General features: G+C 39.5%; 1 long non-coding RNA gene across 1 annotated transcript; it reads right to left on the bottom strand.

The window, feature by feature from the left end:
• Positions 1–3,416: 3,416 nt before the first annotated feature.
• LOC139435886 (uncharacterized) lies at positions 3,417–5,117 on the bottom strand. The gene is made up of 3 exons (XR_011645094.1): positions 4,792–5,117; positions 4,052–4,130; positions 3,417–3,567 (listed from the first exon to the last, which is right to left on the bottom strand). It is a non-coding gene; the product is annotated as an uncharacterized lncRNA (long non-coding RNA).
• Between the last annotated feature and the right edge of the window lie 12,489 nt (positions 5,118–17,606).

Below are 17,606 nucleotides of genomic sequence, written 5' to 3'. Positions count from 1 at the left end.
AACCTTAGAAAATCTTGAAATCTTGAAAGGGATGTGCAAATAATAGTCATTATATACAGTCTTTAATTAACTATTAGTAGAGAATAACGAGTAATGAATATACTTTATAGGGATCCTATTAATATCTAATAATACAAATAATAAAATTAAATAACATGCTTTAACCACTAGGTGTCCCTTTCTATCAGCTGTGCACCGTTATGGTGTAAATACAGCCTATCTACCAATTGGATCAAATATAAAAGTCAGCCGAATTAGTGTTGATACTGCAAGGAGACGTATTGTGTGAAAAGAAATGTAAGATGTTGTTTAATTGCTGATATATTTATGATCCACGTCACGTTTTCAGTTTTGGTGGCAGTTCTTCCTGTTTGTCTAGAAGTCTTCTCATCAGGGCTCTATAAATAGAGAACTATGGCAGATATTTAATATTTAATGCAGCTGAACCGTGTATTACAATGCCGTTGTGTGATGACTTTCAAAGAGAAAAGCAAGCACACTCGGAATAAAGTATTATTTTATTTTATGTTTTCGGATTTCATATTGCATAAACACCATATCCCAACGTGCATTGCGGCTAAACCATCCAATCACCGAGCTGAGGATCTTGCCTACGTCTGTTTCCGATATTGTTTTTGACGGATGTATTTTGTTATAAACACAGTCCTTCACATTTCAAATTAAATTTACATTAAAGTATTTCGTGAGGCCTTCTAAAATGTTTTTAAATATAATTACGGTTCTAGTTGAAGAGTTTGTAAATGAACATGAAGCCAAGTTGTTGCCTGGCAATGCAATCGCACAACGTCACGTCCGTTAATTCCACAACCACACACATGGATTAACATCGATTTAATACATTAATGTAGCCTTTGTTTCTGCTAAGAGGTGTCGACTAGCTGGTGTTACGTTCCCTATTGGGCTAGGGGAACCAAAAGGGAAGCGACACGACCAGATTGGAATTGGTAATAGTTATAAATGGTTTTATTATAAAGCAAGGTGTAACAAAATGGAAGGCACGCAGCCTGAACAAACAAAAGGGCACCGGTTGACGAATAACTGAACAAAAGGAGGACTCAAAAGGAGTCTAAAGGCATTCAGAAAAGAATAGATAATAACGGAACTAAATAGAAACAAAAACCCTCACTATAAAAGTGGTACAGACTAACACAGGAAATATATACAAAACACACAGCTAAACTAAAGGCAACAGTCCCAAAACCTAAGCTACTCTTACCTCTAACTAAGCTACTCTAGGCACTACTAACACACAATATCACACTACCTGATAGTGATGACAGTTTGACACTGAAGCTTTGAACGGAGCTTCAAGCCTGGACTTCCTATTTCATAGAAGCAGTGCTTCGAAGCTTGCTTCAAATCACGTGATATGTGACGTCAGAAGCAGCAACTGCTTCAAATCACGTGACATGTGACGTCCCAACGAGAAACTGCTTCATTTCCTGAATGAATCACTTGACTGGTTCACGGTCCATTCATGCGATTCAATGCACTGCCTCGTCTCGATTCTGACAAGTGACAGGTTGAAACAGTTTAGAATTTGAGCGCTTCACTTTATAACCGCTCTAAACAATACGCAATGTGTGGGTTGTTGTCGTAGTTTGCATTGTTGCTGTTGAGTTGTTGTTGTTATTGCATTTTAATTTTAGTATCATTATAGAGCAAGCCAGGAAGAAAGATAGGTCGTTCTGGCTTGGGAAACACTTAGAAATGTGGAGAAGTTCTGAACAAAAATAATGAGTAATATAAAAACAGTTCAATAGTTTAAAGAGCTTACGAAATGAAGGACAATACTGTTCTTATTACGATAATATATATACTATTATTAATGGGAAATCATGTCATTCATGACAATATGCCCACAGTATTTATAAATCGTGGTTTATTACAACTTTCCATGCTCACTTCCGATGTTACACGACCGCTCCGAACAAAACAGCTTTCGCCGGTTAGTGACGTCACGCACGTCACGAGTAGAACACCTGTTGAATAATACACTACCTCTGTGGCTGATGTCGGACTCTGGAGACAGAATCGAGTGACAGACAAGACTCATTTGGCGGAGATCCGATGCAGCAACAGAACACAGACTGGTATACATTTGACTTTAATTCATAGAGATTCTCAATAAATAGTAAATCAATAATAATACATCGTAATGAAGCAGGCAAACTTGGCTCAGGCAACAGAACAGAGACTGGTATATACATTTGACTAAAATTCAGAGATTCTCAAAAAATAGTAAATAAATAATAATGACTCTGCTGAAATAACCAGTTTAGATACATATAGCTGGTCAGGCTGTTGTAAATTGACCAGCCAGTAGATATTAGGCTGGAATGGTTGGCTGGAGAGGGGTTTTGGACACTTCAGCTGGCCAGGATGGCTGGTTTATCCATCTATCACCAGCTTATGTTTAAGCCTAATCCAAAACATACGCGCTCTCGCTAAACGGTCCTACGACGCGGGTTATCAAGTGGATCGCTCAAGCCAGCCGTGTCCTATCTAGTTAGGTGCGCGTTCACATGAAAGGGGTGGTATCTGGAGCATTCGACCAATCACAAACATGGAGAAGCGCACTGACAGCGCAGCATCATACTTCCTGAATGAAAAGTGAACTTTAATACTAGTCAAATATGCAGAAGTTAAACTTTAAACATCCATGACTTAAACACTTGATCCAGGATCAAAGCCACAGAGCTGCACCTGCAAGGTGAACACAGGTGGGAACAGAAAAAGTGTTTGAATGCGTACATGCGTACAGGTTTATGATATCACTGCCCCGTCTAAGACACGATCTGACTTTAATTACATTTGTCTCGAGTGTTTCGTCAACTTAATGTGTTGCTTAAAATAATACTTCTGCATACAGTATGTGACTCTGTGAGTGTTGCACGGCCAAATACGGCTCAGCTGACTCAGATCAGGAAATATATGATACATTATGAAGTGATGTGCCGCGGACTGTACTTAATGTTACTCTGATCCGGGTACTGATGTCGTGGCAGATATTTAAGTAAGCTTTCTTAACGCTAATGTTATAATAGTCAGATTGCTCTGAAGATGGAGGTGATATTCTATTAATGTCCACACAGTCGGTGATTTTTGCCGGCCGTCTTTCCTGCAACGGCAGCTTTTCTGTATTTCCTTTCTCCTGTAATATGACTTGATTGCTTTAAACTCCGCACACTGAGCTCTGATTGGTCAGCAGGCAGTGCTTTCACTGAGTTGAGCTCTTAGCCTGCAACCTAACCTGCTCCGGGGCAGTTTAACCGTTCAGCATAAGTTACCATGGAGATCTAGCCCGCTAAAAAGAGAACCAGTTTCGTAGGACCGGAAAGCCGGAGTTTTCCCTGAAGTTAGCCGCGAAGAGAACATCCTGCTTCGTAGTACAGGCCTCAGGACTGACTGAAGACATGTGGAACAGAGGACAGGCATGGTTCCATGTACAGGAAACTGGAACTTTGAACAGGTGTTTTCATCTTTTCTGCCTGAAGATTCACAAGTTCTTGATCAGGTGTTTGATGTGGGCTGGCATGATCCTTTCTGCAGCGATAAATAAAGAAAACAAAGATTTTTTTTAAAATAATGGTAATGATGGTAACAACAATAATATTAGTATAATTATGTATATAGCACTTACACAATTGCAAAGTGATTCTCACAACAAAAATAAAGAACAAAACAATATCAACAATAAAAAAACAAATTATTACAGGAATGTTGAGACAAATAAATGTTTTTTCAGTCTTTACAATGCACGGAAATGACCTTCCAAAGGCTAAATTCAAACTCAATACCATAAATAACTGGGTACCAAAGTGCTTTACCTGATAGAACACGCTCCACACGGAGCAGCAACCATCCGGCTCGGCCTTTTGCTGCATATCATCTCCTCCCTCTATCTCTCTGGTGTTAGGTTCCAGTAGATCTCTACTATCCAATAAAACAGAAATTCCCCAAAATCATCATATTAAAAAAGTTAAAAACAATGACTGGCTGTTGGCATTGAAATGGATTAGAATCTCACCTTTTTCCTGGATGTCAGGAAGGCCATGGAGTCGTTCCCTTCAAGTCCGCAACCAGTCATAGGAGTTCAAATGCAAAGCCTGAATGATGACAAGAGCGAGAGACATACATTTTACAATTATATTTTTAATTCATACCAGAGCAGTGTGTACAGGCCCTGTACGACATGCAAAGAACAGATCAAATCCCCTGACAGACTCACACACTTTGGTGATGTCCTCATCTGATAATGTTTCATTTTTTAGCAGCAAAGTAACATGTATATGTCAGACCCAACTCATTTACAGTATGTTTTGCATCTCCTCAACAATGATCTGTATAGTTGAGTAGAAAAAAACTGTCCCTACAATTTCAGGTAGATTAACACACATTTGTAAGAAAAGTTTACAATGAAGCACAAAATCCCTCTTTGTATTAAGCGAGCTGCCACAGAAAGTGCAGCTTAACATGCTAACCTTTGGTGAGCTACAGTAAAGCTAACTTCATGCTCAACACAAAACCTTTAACGTGCATTACATTGACGATTTTAAACACAACTTAACTTTCTCTACTTGTAAGATAACGTTTAGTTAACTTACCCTTAAATAACTACATCACGTTTTTCAGTGGAAACACAAACTGCAGAAAACGTTAGCTGCTAACTGTTGTTAGCTAAGACAGCTAGCTCTTAAGGGAAGTAACATAGCCTCATGGCAAACGTAAGGTTGAGTTAACGTAACGTTGTAAGAAAGCAAAACGAACCTTCGAGAAAGCGTTTACTCTCTCTCCTTAGCGGGCATTGTTGATTGTTCGAAACACGATCTCTTGATGTGCTGCCCCACACATCGTCGGTTTCATCGACCCCGGGTTACCTGGTCTAGCAAACGTCCGCCTCGTACGACGCACTTGTTTTGTCCATATACGCAACATTTGATCATTTTTTGGCCACAAAAACATCCCATAACCAGATGTTGAGACGGCCCCACATCCCCATACAACATATCGCTTGCCAATTATTCTTGGCGTCTTATTGCTGTGCATCCTTTGTCGTAATATTTGGCCCTTCAATGCATTCAAACGGGACTGAGCTCAGCTATGTTCCACTCATGACGTCACCGCCGGAAATGGCCGAAGTTGATGTTTCCAGCGCAACGAACGATTGTTACTAACTGACAACTTTTGTATGCTGTTATAATCGTGATTTATTAAAAATAGATCAATAATAAAAAAATCATATGGCATATTCCACAATACAAATGCAACCTCTATCATATACTAAGCCCACTAACAGGTGCTAAAAGCATTTCGTAAGCTCTTTAAGGAATAGATAGCCCAGTGGGTAGAGCCGGCGGCCAGGATGCGGTGATGTCCTCTGCGCAGCTGGTTCAAATCCCGGAATGGATGTACTTGTAATCATTGCTTTTCAACTTTAATACTTTAATAACTGATAAAAGGCCCTCTCCTCCCGAAAACATTTCCAGCACTCTCTAGTCTCTTCTCAATAACCCAATAATCAATCTTTAATTGCAAATAGAACATGATATTCAGTCTTAATGTGTGAGTGCATCAAATATTTTTCAAGGCAAAGATACGTTAAACCCACTGCAGCCTTGCACTTCGCCAGGAGAGGTCACTGTAACTGAAGCTTCGAGAAATGAACCTATTTCCGACACAATTGTCCAAGTGGTTCGATGCTTCATTCAAAGCTTCATTTTGCCATCACTACTACCTGACACAGACCACACAAGTTAACCACAGAACGAAAGTAAGTAGCGAGAGGCGTCTGTCCCACAATACAGAGCCTCCAGAGTGGTGATAGTCCGCGGCCTTTGTACTCCTCCCCAGCAGGTATGCGCCGGCTGTGCGCTGCGATTGGACGACGTCAATCCAATCACCATCTTCAGAGGCGGACCAGGAGATGGGCAGCCAATGATGTTGGAGCAACCACACAGCTCATTTACATAAACACACAGCTGAACACACTCACAGGCAGACTAATGAGCAGACAAACAGCAACCATAACACTGGGGTAACAAGAACATCGGCAAAATCGAGTGCGACTATTACAAAATAAATCTTTATTATACTAATATTGACAATAACAACCGACCGTCGTGGTACAGCATTTGCTTGGCATTTCCGGGTATTTGGGCCATGTTATCAATACTATGTAACTGTCACGTTTGAAGGGACGAAATCATGACATCTTCACATGTTCACGTCTTGCTTTGATACCGGGTTGTTATTATCACTTTGCTAGAACAGTGATAATAAAACAATGCTCCATAAGTCTGTGTGCTCCAAAAAATAAATACATAATACAATTGTGCAATCCCTTTGATAGAACAATAAGTTATAATACTTTGTCACTTTGCAATCTGTGCAAAAAAAATGAAAAGAAAGAAAATGCTGATATTTGGAAAAAAGTGTGTCTTATCACATCATTAGTGGCTGCAATGAGCCTGTTTTGAACGGGCTTTCAGGCTCATTGGCGGTCTTTTGGGGGTGCTGTGGGGTAGCTTGTAGAGGCTGCTCAAACATTTAGGGTCCTCACTCTTATTTACTCATTAACCCTTTAAACCAGGGCTGACCAAACCACGGCCCGTTGAACATTTTTAATTGGCCCTCACCCAATTCAAAAAGGTATAATGGAATATGGGCCACACCTGAAACTTGTGCTTTTCTTAAATTGTAATTCTTCATCAAGTATCATGCATAATTCACTTACATTTGATTTGTTTTACTAACTTATGACTTAATTTATGAGGCAAAAAATACCTCACCTCGAGAGAGGAGCCCAGCTATGGAAGCAAACAAGAGACAGAAGTATTTAAATTTGATCAGACACCGAATTTATAGCATTGAAAATAATTACTTTGAAAATCATGTATCTGAATGTTTTTTGCTCCGAATTTACCTATGTGAAATAAAAATGTTGAAATTCAGATCACAAAAATTCAAGTGCAAAAAATTCGACGTCAAATATTTCGGTGTTTAAAATTCGATGTAAAAAAATTCGGTGTATAAAATTCGACGTCAAAAATTGCGATGCAGCATCATCCGGGCTACTCAGACAGGATAAGCAATCGAGCCCGAATGCAATCAACCCGACTTCTGGGGGACAGTGCTGTGAAGCTCAATGCTGCAAACTGTAGGCGATGGATGCATATGGGAGCAATTCTCGTAGACCCTATGTTAAAATGCCCAACTTAACATCAGAAAATGAACATGTTTCTAGCCTGGATCCACAAAAACATATTCTGTATATAGTTAGATTCCCCCTTCATGACAACAGGGCTGCTTCTCCTGGCTCCTCTGTCTCACTGCTAGCTCCGTTAGCTCCATTGGCTCCGTGATGCTACAGCGGCTCAGCTCATGAGGAGAACACTACTTGAACTCGGCCGTGTTTGTTGTGTTGGCTCCTGGTGGACTATTCGTCATGCAAATATAGGATTTATCTGCGGTTAAAATAGACCGACCGTGAATGCAGTTTCTTGGGTAAGTCAACCCTGCATAAGTACATAAAGTACTTATGTTATGTTACTGGTGTTTTTATTAAGCTAACGTTAATGAATGTTTAGAGTTGGGTTAGCATTTGAGCAATCGTAGCTCCATCTGTGCTAACGATGCTATGCGTAGCATCCAAGAGTGTATAACATTAAGTGGGATGCTACTGTATACCAAAAGGCTTCTGTGCGAGGTTGCTAAAATAAGGTCATCCTTGTACGTTAGATAGTTAGGTTACTGTATGCATTGTTAAGGTTCGTTTAAATTCGCTATGCTCTACTATAGCATACAATAGACTAGCTAACGTCAACGTATTGTTGAAGAGAGGCTTAGTGTATATTAAATCAACCTCACAATGAAATGTGTGTATCTTTAAAATATGAGCGTCACATTTCAAGATGGTCCAGAAATAACGCTCCCTTAGATATTGTAATATGGTTTGTTGAACTGGAGTTATTTATTGCAGCTAACCGCCTATCCGACGAACGACACAAACATTGTTGTTTTTAATATTATTATTACCAATGCCTAATTGTATTATCCTCACACTTGAGAAACAGCCTTATCGTGGCTGTAGAACAGAACATGTAACTTAAGGACGATGAATAGCGTAGTCAATGCTTTAGTGACAAGGAAATGATTTGTTTAAATATTAGACATGACGTTATGTGTGACTTCAGTGAAAATTAAGCTTATCCATTGCATTTGTTCAATAGGTTTGTGTCTTACCCTTACGTGTGTGATGCATACGAATATGGCATATGAAAACAAATTAATTTGACTGACTTATTAAAAACTCATCCAAAGTAACAGTAAAATAAAAAGGACCTACACAATAATACTCAATCAAACTGATCCAGTATAAGGACTGTGATATCCTTCAATTTCTTAAGTATAACATAAGATTATGACCTGTTTTTAAAAGAAGATAAAAAGTTGTTTGCATGTAAAGAAGTCTGTAAGCCATGCATGTAACTTTACATCTGTTTGTTCAAAGTGTCCTTAAGGTGATCCAGACAGGCTGGACCAGAGGAGGAGAGACAGATCTGGACTCCTAGCAGCAGAGAACTTCAGCACGGATTCCAAGGTACACCTTTTTCATACTTTACAAAGAATGCATAAAGTAATGACTCTAATACACTGATACACATGCCATTAAACATGACTGAATACTAGATCACCTACACATCAGTGATGTTGAGTGTACTTTCTTAGCTAAAGGTTACATTTTACCAAGCAACATCACTTTTTTGTTCAACTTTCACATTTCAATGTATTTAAGGCAAAATTATTGAACATAGTGAGAGCTGCGACCCTTTGTCTTTCAGTGAGACAACCGGACAGAGCAAGCTTCTACAGTTGCACTACGTTTTGATAACAGTTCTATATTATTTTAATAATACATTTATTTCAATGTTGATGAATTTAGAACGGTTTATTCATAATCTGATTATTTTTGTAGTACACTGTTGGATTTAAAAAACACATTAAAATAAAAAAATCATTATATTTATAGCCCCTGAACAAACACACCTCTTTCTTAAATAACACACTTGCTCTGCAATAATATGTTTTTTGATATTTCTGTTAGGAGATGCCTGAGAGACAGGACTGCTTCACCATGTTCTCTTTCTCTGAGGGTCCAGAAGAACATCCAAGAGGGAAAGGAGAAGCTGATGTGATGAGATTTAAGAGCAGTACAGGACATTCACTAAGAGACACTTAGGCCCTTTCTCATTTCACTAATTACCCTCCTCGAGACTTAGTCCCGCCCACAGGAGATGCGAGCGGAGGAGCCAAGGAGGGGAACCGAGGAGAGAGGAGGGGAAGCAGCAGGCGGTTAGAGAAAGGAGAACTCGGTCATTTTAAAGAGACGTCCATTAATGATGACAGGCGGCACAGCAGTCCTCTGTCTGATGGACAGATGTGTTCATGACCACTTCTATATTTACTTTGATTCATTCACAGTGCGGTGTAATGAGACAATAACAGGCTACAGATGCAGACATATACACACACATATATATGTATATATTAATATAAATATATACAATTTCAGAATCAAACGGAGCACTCTCATAATAACGTAACACTATCAGAGACTGGATATACCCAAATAAATGGTGCCAATCTTCAGTCAGATGTGAATGTGTAACTTAACATTTTCAGTAAGAATAACGGACAAAAAGAGTGCAAATACAATTTATTGAAATGTGAACTAAAAGTTATCAAGCATGAACCATCACAATTTTTTTTAAATACAAATGAAATAATATACATAAATTACACTAAATGTTAATCTGTTAATTGATTAAGTAAACACATTTTGTCAAATAAAGTGACCGGCTAGGCCTGTGCAGGTGGTAACAGCTATGCCCAGCATGGGCTAAGTTCTGTAGGTGCAGCTGGTGCAGGTCCTCCTCCCTCAGGCCTGGGGCCTGTACTACGAAGCCGGTTCAACCTAACCTGGATATGTTTGAGTTAGCCGGTTGGCCTAATCCAAAACATACGCGCTCTCGCTAAACGGTACTACGACGCGGGTTATCAAGTGAATCGCTCAAGCCAGCCGTGTCCTATCTAGTTAGGTGCGCGTTCACATGAAAGGGGTGGGATCTGGAGCATTCGACCAATCACAAACATGGAGAAGCGTACTGACAGCGCAGCGTCATACTTCCTGAATGAAAAGTCAACTATAATATTAGACATCCATGACTTAAACACTTTATCTAGGATCAAAGCCACATAGCTGCACCTGCAAGGTGAATACAGCTGGTAACAGAACAAGTGTTTGAATGCGTACATTAACAGGTTTATGATATCACTGCCCCGTCTAAGACACGATCTGACTTTAATTACATTTGTCTCGAGTGTTTCCTCAACTTAATGTTACTCTGATCCGGGTACTGATGTTGTGGCAGATATTTAAGTAAGCTTTGTTAACGCTAATGTTATAATAGTCAGATTGTTCTGAAGATGGAGGTGATATTCTATTCATGTTCACACAGTCGGTGATTTTTGCCGGCCGTCTTTCCTGCATCGGCAGCTTTTCTGTATTTCCTTTCTCCTGTAATATGACTTGATCGCTTTAAACTCTGCACACTGAGCTCTGATTGGTCAGCAGGCAGTGCTTTCACTGAGTTGAGCTCTTAGCCTGCAACCTCACCTGGTCCCGACCAGGTTAGCCGCAAAGCATAAGTTACCATGAAGATCTAGCCTGCTAAAAAGAGAACCAGCTTCGTAGGACCGGAAACCCAGAGTTTTCCCTGAATTTAGCCGCTAAGAGAAAATCCTGCTTCGTAGTATACCCCCCAGGTCCTCCTCGCAGGGAAAGACCCTCAGCCCTCTCTGGCCAAACCAACAGACAGGACGTTCATAAAGCTGAGGTCTCCCCCAAAGTCTCTAATCAGCCATCCTATGAATATGAGGGGAACAAATAGTGTAATAGATGCTTTGGACAATAAGAAATATAAAGTTAACTGTTGAGTTGCTCCGTTTTTTTAGATTGACAGGGTTTAATAATACAAACAAAAGGAGAGGCACCGTAAAATAAAGATTGGTCTTTCAATAAATTGTGTTGATTTTGTCTTTTGAATTGTTTGTCTAAAGTCAAGTACAGAACTGTTACTTATAGTTTGAATGATACAGTCTGGTTATAATGTTTGGAGGAGGCATCACAGGTAAGAGCACCATTTGTTGTGTTGCATCCACAACAAATCAGATGTGTGTGTATTTATTTATCTACTATTTCTTGAATCATTACTGTCAGTCCAAAACAAGAGATTTTGTTTTAGTAACATTTTTTTTAAAACATTCTCTTTTCCACTACACTATCTTGAATACTTTAGTTTTTACATCACTACATTTATCTAACAGCTTTAACATTGTAAAGGTGTCACTTCGGACTCTGGGTAATTATGACAGCATGTCCTACTATTTTGAGAGTTTGAACAAACCAGACCTTCATCTATTAATGTAGAAAATAGTCAGCACATTAAACCATTATGAAAGTAATCATTAGTTAGCTCATTGTTCAAAATGAGCTCCAACTACAACAGTTAAGTCAACTCGTGCATCGGTAATAACAATACAACAAATTATATAATAGTATAACTTGTGTCGACTTTAACAACACTTTCCTAATTATACTAGCATACTTTTACTAAAGTAACATTAACATGTTTAAATGCAGGGCTTTTGCAAGATAGTATTTCGTATAATGTAGTGTCTACTTGACTTATCTAACCGAAGTGATCGTTACGTTACTTTGCAAACCGTCACCCCCCCCCCCCCCCACACACACACACACAAAAGGACACGGTAACGTTGTGATTCACTTCAATTAATGATAACTACGGAGCTTGCTAACAGCAAGGCACAAGGCTACTTCACTCATTTAGCTAGTTAATGTAAGATACAAATGCTGTCGAGCCCTCACTGCTTGGAAAATAAAGAGCACTAAACTGACTACTTACCCGAGCGGCGAGCCCCACTGTTCTCCGTCATTTTTCTCCCAGGTTGTGATCACATGACTGACAAAGCCGTGCTCTGATAGGCCAGAAGTCGGTTTGATTTCATTAGGGCTCGATTGGTTTTCCTGTCTGAGTAGCCCGGATGATGCTGCATCGCAATTTTGGACATCGAATTTTATACACCGAATTTTTTTCACTTGAATTTTTGGGATCTGAATTTGAACATTCTAATTTTTTTCACTTGAATTTTTACATTTTTATTTCACATAGGTAAATTCGGAGCAAAAACATTCAGATACATGATTTTCAAAGTAATTATTTTCAATGCTATAAATTCGGTGTCTAATACAATTCAAATACTTCTGTCTCTTGTTTGCTTCCATACCCAGCCCTTTGTATATTTTTCTGTATGTGGCCCACAAAGGTTTGGACACGCCTGCTTTAAACCACGTATAGGATATTGCTACACAATTGTACAGAAGTATAGAGACATTAGGCTTTAAAATGGATAATTAGCAATATGCATCACCAGAGTGATGCACAAACAAATACTTTGTCAAGAGTATAAACAAATACCTCAACTGAGTTTAAATGGTTCATGATTTATGTAAAGCAGCAATCACCATGCATTACAGAGTGCAAATCCTCTACCCAGTGTGGATGTGACCTTTCATACTAATTCACAGCTTTTCATTATGAAAAAACAAGTTGCATCTAAACAAGAACATATTTTGATTTCCATATGCGACACTTAATCATTTATTGTTTAATTGTGATTGGAGTATTGCGCATCAGGGGAACATTCAAAATGGCTCTCAGGAAGCCCAGTAAAGTCAAGAGAATTCCTTTGCATAATCAGATTTGCTAATTAGAAGAAAAGTGGAATTAATCCGCAGCCATACGTCAAGCCCCAGATTAGTGCAGGAAAACAATAGGGTGTGAGATGCCAGAGTGTACCATTGTATGGTTGCTGCTTTGCTATCCTGGCTCCAAAATGGTGGAATGAGCTCCCCATTGAAATCAGGACAGCAGAAAGCTTACACACCTTCCGGCGCAGACTGAAAACGCATCTCTTTCGACTCCACTTTGAGCGATAGAATGACTAACAAAGAACTGCTAACAGAGCACTTATATACTAATAAAGGACTGGCTTATCTAAAGCCAGTTGAGTAGCACTTGAAATGATTGGCTCTATGAAACCTGATGTACTTATATGATTCTGTTTTCCTCAAGGTTGTGTCTTCCTGGTCGAATGTACTTATTGTAAGTCGCTTTGGATAAAAGCGTCAGCTAAATGCAATGTAATATAATGTATTGACGCAAGCTATTTTTTGTCCTTATGCAAATGTTTGTATCTGACACTGGAACAGTAAACAAAATCTGGCATTTGAATTGGGTTTTTTAAGCATGTTCCCATTTCAGGTCAATGTGATTTACATCCAAAGGAAAACAGTGATGTGTGAATCAGTCTTGATAGGCTTTGTTTAAAATGCAAGTGTGTAGGATGGAGGGGGATCTAGGGGCATCAATTGAATATTATATATATAAAAAACTATATTTTTTTTATCGTGTTGTTACGTCCCCACTAAGGTCTAGGGGACCTGGAGACAATAACGTACAACCAATAATTATGAGAGAGTCAGAGTAAAGGTTGACAAAAGGTTTATTCCTTGTAACCTATCATATAATACAATTAAACAGAAACTCTGTTTGTGAGGAGGAGGAGGAGTCAAAGGATTGTGCCAAACAAAAGAAACAAGCATAACAAAACCAGGCCTCTCTACAACTATCCTTTGAAACCAAACTCAAACAAAAACCCTCACTAACTAACTACAAAGAATTTGACAAAACAATATACAGGGGTGGCAACAATCCGCTTACCTAGTGTGTCTAAACAATAGTTAGCTCGGTGGTGAGAAATGTACAGGGAACCCCAGACTTACCTAACTCCTCCACCTCTCAACACACACACATTAACAAAGTTCAGATTATTCAAATAGCTTTAGTTGCTAAACACAGCCGTGTTCCTTCCTCAGCAATAGGCCCAGAGTGAGAGAGAGAAGACTTCCTGGGTGCCTCCTTTATGGTCGGCCCTGGTTGCTGATAGGCCAGCTGAGGGTGAGAGGATCCAATCAGCCATCAGACTCAGGTGCACAGGCAGATACCGATCAGCTGCTGATTAGCTGTGCAGAAGACAGGGAGAAGAGAGAAACACAGGAGGGAAAGAAAACCACACATGTACAGCCTGCCTGGCACGTAACAGTGTAATTACCTTAAACTTGACTTGTTTGCTTTCTTTAGCTTAGGATAAGTCCATCAGATCTACAAAGAGAGCGGTCCGCCATACATACTCTACCATGTTCATGGTTGTATTAAGTGAACTCAATTGGGCCCACAAAGCATACACACATATTTTCTCTTAAACCCCGCCTCCCAGCTGCTTCGTGACGTCCAGTCTTAGCTGATTCAAAACAATATAAGTCAAAATAAGGCTTGTGTCAGCAATTAGCGCATTTTACAACCTGTAGGACCTAATGATTTAAATAAGGTCTAAGCAAGTGAAGTTCCGATGTGGAGTTGATTTAAATAAATAAAAAACTCCTTCCATAAGTCAATGGGGAAAAGGTGTTTTTTGGCCCAAAGGGATCACGTGGTTGAATTGGCCGTTTTAATATGACAAAACATCCTGAGGGGCTTGGTAATTTTGCACCGCCATGTTTCTACAGTAGCCCAGAAAAGACAAACAGACTTTGCAACGTCACCACTAAATCCTACATCCTATTGGAAGCCTAGGAATTAAACATTTTGTCAAGTTTCTCTACTGAGGAAATTACTTCTAGTCTGCTGACGTTTTGACATGTGATGATTTAGGTCTTTCATAACTGACAATTTGGCAGTAATGAATTAGAAAGTGATCACTCATGCAGTTGGACAGATAATGGATTAGATTATTGCATTTTCAGACTAGTAAAAAGCCTTTGAAAAACAAACTGTATTGCTGAATGTTTTACTATGATCATTGCAATGTTTTTAATTCCTCTTTATGCGATCGTCTGATGATGAATGTTTCTTGTTTCCAGGCCCGCCCCTTCCTACACGCAGATCACGCAGGGCAGATCACCTCGCGGAGGGGGCCTCATCTTGCGGAGGGAGCCTCAGCAGGGGCAGGGTCGGCCCTAGAACAAATCGAATGGGGGGGTAATCATTTACCACGGGGGGGCACACACTGCCGTCAACAACAAACACACCAACGCAACTTTAATTTCAAAACATGCTGTAAAGTCTCTTGTTTTCACACACATTGCTGGGGTGTAGTGCTATTTTAGCCAACCTATGACTTGTGCATATACATGCACGGTTGTGGTACGACCACCGAAACAGAAACATAGGCTACCATATAAAACTGTGCAGATGTATTTAGTATCCTATCCACGTGAACATGTTTTAGGTGGGTGATGGACCTAACATCCTCTAGGGGTCCTGGAGCTGATCCAGATTTCCGTCCATTATGACGTAATATCGGAAATATGGACCCGCGGCACCATCAGAAACGTTACTACCAGAAACAATGCCCTGTTTTGGACATAATATGGTCATTGTTTACATTAGCAAGCATCGCTAACACTCAGAACTAACTTGTACTGGAGAGAGCATGTGTAAACAAGCAGGAAATGAGCAGGCACAAGCTCCCCCTCCTCTTTTTTTTTTCAAGCTAAAGACCCAGATCAGCCATTCTCTAACGGGGCTTATAGAGGGATATGAGGGATGTCTAAAATGCATGGTATTTTGAGTAAACACATCATAGACATGTTTTTTATATATTTGTATATATCCGAGACCCATAATATATGCCTACAAATATCATAATAGGCAAGGCAAAGCAAAGCAAGGCAAGGCAAGGCAACTTTATTTATATAGCACTTTTCAGCTCGTGGCGATTCAAAGTGCTTTACAAAATAAAAACAAAAGACATTTAAGAACAAATACAGCATTAATACATTATTAAATGGCATTTAAAAACAGGCATGAAAAGCAAAGATAATGAAATAAAATAAGGAGACCTTTAAACAATTTACACAGCACCACTACCCCATCAGCCATGCCTACGGCAGCAACTTTGGGTTCAGTATCTTGCCCAAGGACACTTCCACATGTTGACTACAGGGGCTAAGTATCAAACCACTGACCCTTCGATTGGTAGAAAACCACCTTTTCCTACATTTTACTGAGATCATTGTTTAATATCCCAAACTGTAAAATGTAGCAAACTGCTCTCCTGTATGTGAACATTAAATAGCTTTTAGCGTTTAAGAACCCAAATGCAGAGCACAGACTGTGTGGCAATAAAACATAAGGATCTTGGGAATGGCAGCTAATTAGCAAACACTCTAATCAATCAGCTCTCTCACACACACAGATATTGAAGCAGAGAGGTCAAATTAATAGTCATCTAGATTACCATAAGGCACTTCTCCTAGCTGTTTTCTATTCATGCCCACAGTGTTGGAGCGATATCTGTAAGCATTTCTTATCAACATGCAAAAGTTCCTCGACCTTTGAATGCAGGAAATAACCCAAAGAGAATAATGATGATTAACAGCAGGCATTTCTGTAATTAATGAAAATTACCAGACGATCCATAATTACTGCGGAAGAGCGAGAAAAACTCATTGCCAACTCTGTATATGTGATTAGAACGGAGAAAGAGGCACTTATCTAGGGATAAATTAAATTTTTCGACAAAATGTATCTCAGTCGTGTATTTCAGAGATGTTCATTTGGTGGCAGAGGTGAATGTGATATTTAACTCTATAACAGGGAATGTATTTCTATGTATTTAATCCATCAATCAGTTTTTTTGCAGCACATGCATTAATTATGCCGCTATAATTCACCTAAAAAGCTTAACTAGTGCTACAGTAAAAACACAAGCTAGTCTAAAGTATAAAGAAGTCATCTCACACACAGAGGTGGGACTCGGAGAACACTTGACAAAAGTGAAAACAGACTATCCATGTTTCCACTTCTTCGAGCCATGACTGGCATAGTAATGACTCTGTGATTGTGTATGGCACCCACTTGTCGTTTGATCCGACACTCGCCTGTTTTTACCTTTGTCTTTCTGTCGACAGGATCTGTTTCCACTCTACGGGTGTTAAAGGAAGGTGAAGAGGCTGAGTACAGCAGAAGTTTACATTTTGACAGTTTCCTTTTCGAATAAACGCGTGGTTGCAGGGACTAACTGTCAGCAATACAAGGTAAGGAAAAAATCCGCTCTGAGGAAACCGTTCAGTAAATTAAATGGATTTACTGAGAGCAGGGAGGCCTCACAGAATGATTTTCAATCAGAAGGAGATGAATGAATATGCTGAATGGCAAACAGCTGTTGGATCCATTTGTTTTGAACCCTTTCTGTGAAATGAAATCCTCAACTGATTATGGGAGGATGGTATTACATGGATGAGGATGAGAAATACAAATATGAAACAACTCCAAATGTGAAGAAGCGCAATTGTTTTCTCTCAACCATTTGAAATACTGCTCCATGCTGATGCCGCTTCCCCAATTGGCTCCCGCTGATAGGAATCATCCAACAAATGT

Source organism: Pseudochaenichthys georgianus, chromosome 20, assembly GCF_902827115.2.
Source record: "Pseudochaenichthys georgianus chromosome 20, fPseGeo1.2, whole genome shotgun sequence".
NCBI lineage: Eukaryota > Metazoa > Chordata > Actinopteri > Perciformes > Channichthyidae > Pseudochaenichthys > Pseudochaenichthys georgianus.
This window is presented reverse-complemented; position numbering and strand designations above follow the sequence as displayed.